General features: G+C 36.5%; 1 pseudogene; it reads left to right on the top strand.

Moving 5' to 3' along the window:
- Positions 1-317: 317 nt before the first annotated feature.
- On the top strand, positions 318-13,045 carry LOC133311068 (probable inactive leucine-rich repeat receptor-like protein kinase At3g03770; annotated as a pseudogene).
- Positions 13,046-13,262: the final 217 nt, after the last annotated feature.

Genomic DNA, 13,262 nt, shown 5'->3' with positions numbered 1-13,262 from the left:
TTCTTCCTGGGCTTTTTCAATATCTTGCTTGAGAAATGCTGCACTATTTTAACCTCTACTTCAATAAAATTTTCTTCAAAGATTGGCTTTTTAAGGGTAATTTGATTTGCTTTTTTTTTTTTCTTTCTTTTTTTTAAGAAGAAAAGAAAACTAATTTTATTACTCTTGAAAATATTTGAAATTTGAAGGATCTGGTTTGTTTTTTCTGACGTGTTTCCTTTCTGGTCTTTTTTCTCCTGTTCAATTTGGTAATCCGAAATCTCTGTTAACTTTGATGTTCAGCTTCATCAAATTGGTGCCTAATGCTCAAAGTTGGTTCAATGAGATATTTTGAATTATATGTTGTGGTTCTTTTCTGGATTTTGTCCATTCTTAGTACCCAGGAACTACAATTTTCTCAGACCCAAGTCTTGTTACAATTAAGGAAGCATCTGGAGTTCCCCGCCTCTTTGCAAATTTGGGAAAATTACGATGGAGACTTTTGTAACTTTTCTTCATCTGCGCATATTAGCATTAAGTGTCACGGTAATTCAGTAACTGAGCTTAAAATTATGGGAGATAAGTCTATGAATGTTGATATGTTCAGTGGATTTGCAGTTCCCAATCAGACACTATCCATGAGCTTCTCCGTTGATTCTTTTGTTACCACTTTAACGAGCTTAACTAGCTTAAGGTTTTGTTTGGGAGTTTAGAGGGAACGAGAGGAAAAGAATTACAGAATTATAGGGAGAGGGAGTGGAACGAAAAGTAGGAAAATAAAAGGTATTTCCTTGTTTTGTTTGAGAGTTAAAATCACTCAAATTGGGGGAACTTTAATTTAAAAAAAAAAAAAAAGAATTTTGGAGGGTTTTGTGAAAATTTCTAAATCTTTTCCCTCACTTTTTTAAACTCACAAACAAGAAAAGGGATTAATAAAATTCTTCCTTTCCTTTTTCTCCTAAAACTAACTCCTAAACAAGCATCCTTAGCTTGGTGTACTTGGCGATCGGGGGGACATTCCCTGATAAGATTCACAGGCTTTCTTTTCTTGAAGTTTTGGACATGAGCTCAAATTTCTTATTTGGTTCTATCCCACCAAGAATAGCTACAATGATAAAGTTTCATACACTAGCACTTAATGGCAATCATTTTAACAGCACCATGCCTGATTGGTTTTATTCATTGTCTAATCTTAAAGTATTGAGTTTGAAAAACGATCACTTAAAGGGTTTATCCCCTTCCTCACTATGCAAAATCAAGAACCTCACTGATATTTCCTTGTCCCACAATGAGCTTTTGTTGCGAAATTGGCAAGTATACCGTTCGTTTCAAGTAATAAAGTGATAAATAGAGTATCGTTCCCACGAGGATTAATGCACCAAGTACTAGTTTAGCTATTCCCCTTAAGTTGGAAAATAAAAATTGGTTTGATTTGTGAAAGTAATTTAAAAACAGAACTTAAAATAAAATAATAATTAAAAACAGAAAATTAAAAACAACTAATTTCCAACGCATGCAAGAAAAGATCAAGAACGCGAGAAAATATTGATGAAAAATTTATAAAAAGGATGTAGCCAGGATGCACTCCACCTCCGATCCTCCCTTATATTCCTATATTGTATTTTATAATTTAATTAATTCGTTTGTTCAGACAATTCATTATTTCCCTATAAAATAGTTGAACCCTAATAATGTCTTAGTGATTTCAACCCTTTAACCCAATCAGAATTCTAATGTCTTAGTAATCTCTCTTGAATTAAGCATTAAGCAAATGAATTATGAGTCTGCAATTTATGTAAGCCTATGTCTAGATCATACACAAATTGTTATTCTACCCTTGTCCAGATTAAAACTCCAATATGTCTATTGTGAATTCTAACCCTCAAAGCCCTATAATTTAGAGTGACCAATTCTAAACAGGATATGGAAAAATTAACACAGGTAGAATAAAATAAACTAACTAATTAACTTATAAAATATCAATACAGAAAATATAAAGGATTCACATCGGGTCCGTGATCCCAACTACAAAAAGAAAATTAGCCAGACATATATGGATTTAACAAATTAAAGAAATAAAAAGTATTCATGAAAACAATAAAGAAAAATAGAAAGAAGATGATGAAGAATCAATGGTCTTCGTTCTTCAACTCCGTCGGAATCCTGATCTCCAGCGTGAGCCTCCAAGAATTCTCTCCAGCCGAAGATGATTTGTCTTTGAGGTCTGAGTCTCTATTTATAGAGTTTATGCCTTGCTTAGAAATCTTGATCAAATCTTCATCGTATATCTTGGTCCAATCTCCTTTGATACAGTTTAAAACATGAATAAAAACCATCCCGAACCTCCCGCGCTACTAGCGCCAGTGCCGCGCTAATAACGTGGGAGTATTGTTCTTGAATCAGTAGCTTGGCACTACTAGCGTGAATCTCGCGCTACTAGCTTGGGTGGCAAGATTGGTTGGCGCTACTAGCACCAGTGCCACGCTAGTAGCGTGGGAGTCTCTGGATGAAAAAGTTCCTTTGACGCTACTAGAGCCACACCCGCGCTAATAGCGCGGGGCTTCAGACTTGTGCTTCCAATTTGGGCTTCTTTCTGGTCCATTTTCCTACAAAATTAATAGAAAATCAATGACAAGATATCTGATTAAGATTTATCAATTTAATAATAATTCTAGCCTTTTTTTTATCCAAGATTGATCAAGATTCTTTCTCTTTTTGGCTTAAAATCATATATATACTGGAGGCATATCAGCTTTCTGGTGGATTTCCTGATCTCACTACTCTCTTTGGCTTACATGTTTTGGATTTAAGAGAAAATAGGTTAGATTCTGAACTACCATTGATGCCCAAAGGAGTAGTCACAATTATGTTAAGCAAAAACTCAGTCTCAGGTGAGATACCTAGTCAATTTGGTGAACTGGGTCAGCTTCAACATGTAGATCATTCATCAAATCATCTTAGTAAAATGCCTCCATCTTCTTTGTTCTCTTTGCCAAACATTAGTTATTTGAATTTAGCAAGCAATGTACTAAGTGGGTCCTTTCCAGACAAACTAAACTGTGGCAGCAAACTTGGGTTTGTGGATATCTCTAGTAACAAGTTGAATGGTGGACTTCCTTCTTGCTTGGCTAGTATATCTCATAGAAAAGTTGTTAAATATGGTGGAAACTGTTTATCTGTTGATTTTCAACCTCAGCAGCGAGGGTCTTATTGTCAAGAATCTAGTTCAGGATTGAAGGAATTCTAGAGATGGAAAATAGTTGCAGAAGCTGCCATCATTATTGTAGTTGTCTTTTAATTTTGGCTTTTGGAGTTCTATTACAAAAAATATCATTCAAGAGAGATATATAGGCACATGATGTTGCCAAAGGCTGTTCAAGATAACCCAACAACAGGAGTTTCATCTGAACTCCTTGCTAGTGCCAGTAAGTAATAGGCTAGGCAATGATTTTCTTCTGTCTTGATTCAACAATTGGCTTTAGATTGTTGAAGCGAAATATCTAGATTTTAATTGGACATCTATAATTGTAATCTCTTGTTTTCTTTTTTCTTTCAAAGTTCATTTCTCAAGAAATGAAGCTAGGGACACTAGCTATTACAGCCTATCGACAGTTTTCAATTGAATAGTTGAAGAAAGTCACAAGAAACTTTGATTTGTCAACTTAGATTGGTGAAGGCTCCATAGGGAAGGTATCCTTCAATTACTCAATATTCTTTGAAACATATTGGACTGGATCTAGTTTTCAAATTTTCTTTATGTTATTATTCTTCTTAACATATGGTTTTCTACTTTTCTTTCAGTTTTTTGCTTTGTTTGAATGCTTTTGTCTTACTAGAAGTGGTAGCTTACATAACTAGGAAACCTACCAATAAGAATGGGGCTACCCCATGAATATTCCAAATAACTTGCCAAAATTACTTATAGTTTTCTGATAGTTTGCAATTCCTGCCAAGATTGTACCATTTATATGCCCAAAACTAGAGAAACTATTTTGGGTCTTTATTTCTATGTTTAAAGGTCAAGTTATTTTTCTATCCATATTAGTATCTATTATACACATGGCAATTTTGTCACACTCATTTGTATGCACTCTTTTAAGTCTTCTGCTACATTTCAGCTGTACAAAGGTAAACTAGAGAATGGAGCCTATCTGGTGATACGATCCCTAGCTTTATCAAAGAAATGCTCAATACGAATTCTTAACGTCGGTTGGAATTACTCTCAAAGCTTCACCACCCAAATTTGGTTAGCCTCTTGGGTCATTGTATTGATGGTAGTGAACAAGATGATTCTAGTACCCACAAACTTCATCTTGTATATGAGTATGTGCCAAATGGGAATTATCTCACCTATCTGTCAGATTAGTGTGACATTATATTAATATGTTTATTGACGAGAGCATAAATTTCACCAAATACCATTTTGTCTCTTTGGCATCATAATTGTTTCTGTTTTCCATGGCTGCCAGAATTGCTTTATATAAATATATAGAAGACTCCACTTAGGATAAGACTTTGTATAAATTAGTCTAGGTGGAATTTTTGGAATCATCATCATGTATATCATGTTCAACTTTCCTAACCTCTATTTTTATTACCAATTTGTGTCATATCTTTCTGTCTTGAGTGCTTCAACCAACTAATCCCGCTTTATTCAAACATGCAAAGTTTTCACCATATAAGGCACTAAATTGGTCTGATAGATTGGCAATTTTAATTGGAGTTGCCAAAGCTGTACATTTTTTACATACTTGAGTTATACCTGGTTGTTTTAGAAACCGATTATAGACAAACAATGTTTTACTTGGTGAGCATCACATTCCCAAACTAAGTGACTACGGTATGTCCATGATAGCATAAGAGATTGAAAACCTTGAGGTGTGTTTGTTTAGTATTTGTAAAGAACCAATTTAACCCAAAAGCTTTAAATTGGTGGGTGAGGCTACATTAATGGTTTTTATACTTCTCTAATAGTATTCATTAATCTAACTGTTTGCTTGTCTTAGCATTTATGATTTCTGGTAAAAATGAATCTCACATGTACATTGATACAATCGTTTCTATGTATATAGAATGAGGTGCCTTATACATTGGCTCCTATTTACATGTAAACAACTATAACAGAAAAGCTAAAACAAACTAACAAATCTACAACTGTCCAGTAGAGAGGCCAAGTGGCACTAGAGTTTTAGATGATCTGTCATCACATGACTTTGGTGCTAATACCCCCCCCCCCCCACAAACTGGGTTGTGAATATCATGAACACCCAGTTTGGAGAGGAAGGTGCGAAATAATGTTGGAGAAAAAGGTTTAGTGAAGAAGTCTGCCAATTGAGCATCACGAGAAATAGGTAACAAATGCAGTAATCCATAGTGTATCTTCTCACGGGTGAGATGGCAATCTATCTCAATGTGTTTGGAGCGCTCATGAAACGCCGGAGTGTGCAAGAGCAATTGCAGACCTGCTATCATAATAGACTGAGGCAGGACGTGTCCATGGAACATCCAAGTCATGAAGGAGATACTGCAACCATTGTAATTCATAAGTGAAACTAGCTAAAGCCCAGTATTCAGCCTCAGTGGAAGACCGAGACTCTGTGGGCTGTTTCTTAAAACGCCATGAAACTAGGGAAGATCCCAAATAAACACAGTAACCACTGATTGATTTGCGAGACTCGGGACATCATCACCAATCTGAATCTGAAAAAGCTCGAACACTGACATCACTGGAAGCAGAAAAGAATAAGCCAGCTGCTGGAGAACCCTTTAGATAGCGAAGAACACGATGTGCTGCTTGTAAATGAACATCTGAAGGCTTGGAGACAAACTGACTTAGACGATTGACAGAGAAGAAAATGTCTGGACGCGTGGTGGTGAGATAGAGTAGCTTCCCTATAAGTCGTCTATAAACAGAAGGATCAGTGAGAGCATTGCCATCAGTGGAAGTCAGCTTCAAGGAAGAGTCCATAGGAGTAGCCACTGGTTTAGCTCCAAGAAAACCTATTTCTGAAAGTATCTCCAAGGTGTATTTTCCCTGATTGATAATAATACCAGTAGACGATCTAGAAATTTTGAGCCCAAGAAAATAACAAAGAGACTCGAGATCTTTAATCTTGAATTGATCATCTAAGAAGCTTTTGACTCAGGCAATTTCAATTAAATCATTTCCATATAATACCACATCATTAACAAAAACTAGAAGAGCTGTAAAGGAAGTCTTAGTACAGATAGTGAACAAAGAGTGATCAGAAGTAGATTGCTTGTAACCAAGGGATAGAAGTGCAGTGGATAGTTTAAAATGCCATTGAAGACTTGCTTACTTGAGGCCATATAATGATTTGTGAAGACGACAAACTTGATTTGGCCGAGAACAAAGAAGTCCAGGAGGTTGAGCCATGTACACTTCTTCATGGAGATCTCCATGGATAAAAGCATTGTTCACATCAAGCTATTGGAGATGCCAACCCTTCGCTGCTGCGATGGACAAGAGGACTCGAATGGTAGTGACTTTGGCAACGGGTGAGAAGGTATCAAAAAAATCAACACCTTCAAGTTGGTTGAATCCTTTTGCTACCAAACAGGCCTTATACCTCTCTATAGAACCATCAGCATGATACTTAATTCTGAATACCCACTTACAACTAATAATACTCTTACCAGGAGGAAGATCAACAAGGGACCAAGTATTATTTTGCTCAAGTGCAGCAAGTTCAGAATTCATAGCCTGTTTCCATTGAGGATGTTTCCTGGCTTTTGCGTAAGTCTAAGGCTCAGTGTTAGCAGATACATTAAGACAAAAATGTTTATAGTTGGGGGAACAATTTGAGTATGAAAGAACTTGAGACAAAGGGTACAAGGTGGAAGAAGGAAGAGAGCCCATACCTGAGTGTGATGGATCTGTATGAGCAACAAGTAACCCAACATGATAGTCTTGAAGATAAGTAGGAGCTTGTCGAGTTGTTGTGGAACGACGAAGAGGAACACGTGTGGCATCAGTTTGTGAATCATCCTCTTGCGTGACATTATCAGGTAAAACCGCATCATGTGTGGCATCAACTTGTGAGTCATCATCATGCATGGCAGTAATTGGTGAAGCGTCATCATGCGTGGCAGCAACAGGTGAGGCAACATCTGATATGGGAGAATTAATGACACGTAGTGATGTGGTAGATGTGATGGTGGGGTTTGATGGAAGGTCATATATAGTGGGATGGATGGGAGGAAAGAAGGTGGGAGGTGAAGTGGGATCGTGGAAAGGAAAATGATCTTCAAAAAATATAACATTATATATGAATTTGATGATTAGATAGATCATATACAATGTATCCTTTATTACTTGAGTGATAGCCAATAAAAGCACATTTGTGGGATCTGGGTGAAAATTTGTGTCGATGGGCAGATAAAGTGGATGCAAAACATAGACAACAAAAAACTCGTAAATGAGCAAAAATGGGTGGATAGCCATATAAGGTTTGATATGGATTGGAATTGTTTAGCAGGGGAGTGGATAACCGGTTAATAATGTGAGTGGCATGTAAAATGGTATGTGGCCAGAGAGAAGAAGGAAGTTTAGCTTGAAAGAAAAGGGAACGAGCCACATTCAATAGGTGTTGATGTTTTCTTTCCACAACACCATTTTGTTGTGGTGTTTCTACACAAGTGGTTTGGTGGATGATGCCTTTGCTAAGGTAAAAATCTTTCATGAGGAATTATCTGCCATTGTCACTTCGAATGACTTTGAGAGAAGTGTTAAATTGATTTTCAATCAAGGCTACAAAATTGAGAATGTGTTGTCTTGTTTCATTTTTAGTTTTCATAAGAATCCCCCGGGTAAATTTGGAAAAATCATCTACTAAGGTTAAGAAATATCGATCACCATGAAGAGAAGGCAAGGAGCATGGCCCCTAAATATCAGCATGTAGCAAATCAAATGGTTTATTAGATTTTGTGTGGCTAGATACAAATGGTAATCTTTTCTGTTTGGCTATGAAACATATATCACAAGGGTTCACATAATTTGTACAAGAAATATAGGGAAAGTAAGTAGACATATGTTGCATCACTTGTTGAGAAGCATGACCAAGTCTTCGATGTTAGTATTTGGGTGTCCTAGAGACAATCTTATGATTAAATAAGGACATAGATGTAGACCTTTTTAATATTGTTGCAAATAAATAAAAGCACTCTTTATCTTGTCTTATAATTCTGTCTCGATATTAATGTTAATATATTATGAATAACTTGATAAACCCCGTGGAATAAAATAGGTATCTCTTGAGTATCTGTGATGAGATCACAATCATGAGGATTCAAGAATACCGAATGTTTATTCCTAATTTTATGTTCCTAGTCTAGAGATACTGAGAATGGGGTCAGTAATATCGGGTAAGACTAGCACGACTTATCTACTTGTATATGGATACAAGGTATAGACCTCATGTGCTACAGATATGGAGATGTCTTAGCTAAAGTCGTGGGTGGACCTATAAGGGTATAGCTCGCACTGAAAGGACCCACAAAGAGACTCTATGAGGAAATCTCACAGATAGTATCATTAGAGTAGTCTCTTCATATTTGGGTATGTCTTTCCTTAGACCAAAAGTTATCACTTAGACTGTGTTCTAAAAGGCATGCTTTGACTGTATACCTCGTCTGCCTGAAACATGGAAACTCCTAGGTATGCTCTTGGGCTTGTCCTGATAGGGCACAGGGCTAGGGTGATAAGCTGAAGGAATTCGTCAAATCTCTGTGAGAGATTAGGTTATCCTTAAACCGGAGAAATCAGGATGACATTTACAGTGACTCGGGAATCTATGCATAGTAAAAGAGATCATAAGATGATCCGCCTTTAGAGTTAGTAAATTGAAGACTCCTTATTTCATATAAAGCTAACCCTAAACCGCAAGGGTTGATGTGTTTCCTTACCCTAGGTTTTATGGGAAGGTAACCGAGACGAAGGGACAAACATACGGCAACCAAATATGTTTAATAGGAAGATCAAATCATTAATCTAACTAGTTCTGGGGCAACAAAGCATTGCTAGTGCTCTGTGTTGTCATTAGATGGGTTGTGGGCTTATTGGGCCCAAGCCCATTTATGTCAGTGGCTAAGTTGGACCTAATGGGTCACACACAAACACCTAATTGTCTAGATGCTCTAGCATTAAAGATATTGGGCCTAATAATAGTTATTAGCCCAAGAAGTTGTTTGGAACTCCACCTAAAGGGGTGGAGGGCGCATGGATCATTGTAATGGGCTTGGATAGTCTAAGACATTACTAATTAATTTAATTACTTAAATTAATTATCAAACATTTAAATTTTGAATTTTGGAATTCGAAATTTGAATTTTGAAATTTTGAATTTTGAATTTCGAAATTCGAATTTTTAATTTGAATTTTGAATTTTGAATTTTGAAATTTGAATTCGAATTTTGAAATTTGAATTTTGAAATTTGAACTTTGAATTTGAATTTTGAATTTGAATGTTTGAACATTTGAATTTGAATATTTGAATGTTTGAATTCAAATATTTGAATTTGAATTTGAATTGTCTATGAAAGGTTGTTTCATAACAAAATGATAAGATGAGATCTTGTTAAAACAAATCACTAGTATCATGAGAGAATCTTTTGGACATAATCCAAGGCTATATATGGCGCTGATTTGGGCTGTTGGTGAGCAAGATTTTCTCATCAAAATCAGCTCCAGAAGATTCAGTCAGTTGGGAGAAAATCTGAGTGAGTTGATTCAAATTTGAATGCAACTACTCAGATGTATCTGGTCACCTTTTGGGCTATATGGGGCGCACCATATAGCTGATCTTATGAAGATTTCTGATCAGAATTTTGAATAGGTTTTGAACCAATTCTCAAGAGAATATTCCAGGAGCCTGTTAGCATTTTTTGAAATTAAACAGCTCCACTTCTCTCTCTCCAATCTAGCGCCTAATGATCAGATTTTTGGGAGAAAAATCTGATTGGTATTTTATTTTAAATACTCTCCTCTTATGCGCCTATGTGATAAGTTGTTCCTCCAAGGGTTTTTCTGAAAAGCCTAGCCTATTCTCTCATTTCTCTTGCGCCACTTGTGAAGCTTTCACATTGAGAGCTTCACTCTTTCAAACACTTTCACCTAGCCTCCATCTTCACACATAGAGCGCCTAGCAAGCCTCTTTGTGGTGATCATCCGGTGGCTTCACAAGAAGGAGTTCTTGCACCTAGTGGGTGGTGTGGATCAACATTAGAGGGTTTGAACCCTTCAGACCTGCCTTGATCATCTGGTGATTTCACGAACAAGGTAACATCATGCTTTCCTAAAGCATGATCTTGATGTGCATGTATATTCCGCAAAGAAAAATTTTATTTTTCCCTCTTGCATGCATCGACCTTCAAGGCCATTTCGAACTTTCATTCGATACCATAGAATTGCATCTTTATTCTTACTATCTGAGTGGGAGACAACATTGCAGTGTGTACTTCTTTGATGACTTGAGGTCTTTGTGGCTTCAGAGACTATCACGTAGAGATTATTTTGCAACTCAGCTAAACCAGTCATCACCTTGGTATAGGGCTGTTGGAGAAAACAAGATGAACCACGAAAAATTAGTGAACAATTTGTATCTTGTAAAATTTTACTAACAGAGACCAAGTTGACATGAAAATTGGAAACATATAAAACATTGGAAAGAGTTAAATGGTGAGAAATGTGAACTGTCCCAGAATGTGTTGCCAACACATGGTGTCCATCCGATAACATAACAGAAATGGGATTAATTTTCTGTAAGAAAGAGAACTGAGAAAGTTGATGGGAAATGTGGTCAGTGGCTCCTGTGTCCAGAAGCCACTTAACTCGAGATTTACCTGGTTGAGTCATGGAGTTAGGTGTGTCCACTTCTACCTGTATTGTAGAAGCATGAACAAGGTTTGATGCATGTGTAGAGGGATTGGTATCTATTGGTGGGTGAGCTTGTATCAGGTTCAATATTTGTTGATATTGATCATATGAAAAAGTGGGAGAAGTGGTTATGGTTTTGGTGTATGGAGAATTATCTTGATTCATGTCATCATTAGAAACTTCCACACTATGAGCTCCATGTTAAATCAGTTCTTGTATCCTGGTGGGAAACCATGCTTGTGAAAGCATGTTTCCACTGTATGATTAGTACGCCCACAATAAGTACATAATTTTGCACCAATACTCTGTCCTCTTGCAAAAGCATTGCTATTGCGACCACGTCCTCGTCCATAGGTTCCTCCTCTTTGAAAATTTTGAGTTGCAAAGTTAGCAAACACATTCGTTGTGTCTGTGGATCCTTCAAGAAAATTGCCTCCTTGTAATTGTCTTTCTTGTTGGCTCACCACGGAAAACTCTCGATTCACATTCGGAAGAGGATCAATTAACATAATCTGTGACCTGACATGTGCATATTGATCATTTAAACCTCTTAAAAACCTAATCACATAATCCATGTCTCTGTATGTTCTTGGCAGTGTCACAACACCACAAATGCAGGGAACTGCACATCTACAATTACGCAGTGGCCTCAAATTCTCAAGTTCATCCCAGAGGATCTTTAATTGAGTGAAATACTCACTCACACTTCTATCACCTTGCTGCAATTTGAATAGATCTTCTTGTAGAACTGAAACTCAAAATATGTCTGATTGAGCAAATCGATCGTGCAAATCCCTCCATACATCATATGCTCGTTCGATCCAATTAATGGATTGAGCAATAGTTTCTGAAATTGATCGATGGATCCAAGCTAGGACCATCGTGTTGCATCGTTGCCATAGAGGAAAAATTGGATCTGTTGGTAGAGGTGCTGCAATGGAGCCATCAACAAAACTCAACTTGTTCTTTGAGATCAAAGCCACTGTCATGGCTCGACACCATGTATGGTAGTTCCTTCCTGTTAATGGAGGTGAGACTAACACCAGGGATGGACTTTCGTTAGGGTGTAGAAAATAAGGATTGGATGGATTTGTGATGTGCTCGGCAATCTGATTCAGATTCGCCATTGATGATGAGCGAAAGAAAAATTCAAGAAGAAGAGATTTCGAAGGTTCAAGATCTCTCAGCAGAAAACATGAGCACGAAGGCTCTTGATACCATCTTAGCATTTATGATTTCTGGTAAAAATGAATCTCACATGTACATTGATACAATCGTTTCTATTTATATAGAATGAGGTGCCTTATACATTGGCTTCTATTTACATGTAAACAACTATAACAGAAAAGCTAAAACAAACTAACAAATCTACAACTGTCCAGTAGAGAGGCCAGGTGGCACTAGAGTTTTAGATGATCTGTCATCACATGACTTTGGTGCTAATTGCTTGGTAATTTTTTTTGTCCCAAAATTATTTCGTATAGATGAATACCAACAAATTGTTGTTTTCTTTCTCTTGTAGCCAAAAGGCAAAGTTAGAGGATGATGTTATTAGAGATACAAATATTTTATTTTATTTTTAATTGAGATATTCTAGATCCTTCTATTTTCTAGTTATGCTCTTCTATATAAGAGCCCCGTTTGTACAAATTAATTACCAATCAATGAAATCAATATTTTCTATTTTCTCACTTTTACTTTGTTTATAATTTCGGATTCATATTGTTTGAATCACTTGTTGGACCCATAGCAAGCGAGAAAGTAGAAATGTATTTTCTTGATGAAAAGGTAAAAAGCTTTTGAAAACTTAAGCCGTGTTTTTTCTTCGGATGAATAAGAGTAATATATCAATATTTAATGTTGTGGTGAAATGTTTATTTGTTTTGTTTCACTTTTGAGTTATTTTATTAATGAAATTCATGATCCGGTGTTGTGAACCATAGGCATCCTTTGGAAGTATATAAAGATGGTAGAAGAAAAATTGTGGATCCAATAGTGTTGAGCACTTGCTGTCAAGAGTCATTATAAATTGCAATATCAATCACAACCAAATGCATATTTCCAGAATCCTCATCTCGTCCCTCTTTTGAGGATGTACTATGGAAATTACAATATGCAGCTCAAGTCCAAGCCACAGCAGAAGCAGATCAATTATCAGATTCTACATCCTAGCTTCAAGTTTGTTCAAGTCATTCATTCCTTCTCCAATAATGCAGATAAAGAAAGCAGGGTTTGTCACTAGGATTTTAAGTAAAAGCACAATCTCATGTCAATCTTCATTGCAATTATAAATGTATGTGTCAAAAAATTTCCTTGATTTTTTTTTATAGGACAGTGCTAGCTAGGACTCATATACCTTGAAAAGGAAGTGACAATTAAGTTAATTAAC

The sequence above is a fragment of the Gastrolobium bilobum genome, unplaced genomic scaffold (genome assembly GCF_033153095.1).
Source record: "Gastrolobium bilobum isolate Gb01-03AN ecotype WA unplaced genomic scaffold, APGP_CSIRO_Gbil_v1 utg16302, whole genome shotgun sequence".
Lineage (NCBI taxonomy): Eukaryota > Viridiplantae > Streptophyta > Magnoliopsida > Fabales > Fabaceae > Gastrolobium > Gastrolobium bilobum.
Note: the sequence above shows the minus strand (reverse complement) of the source record. Positions and strands in the feature narration are given on the sequence as shown.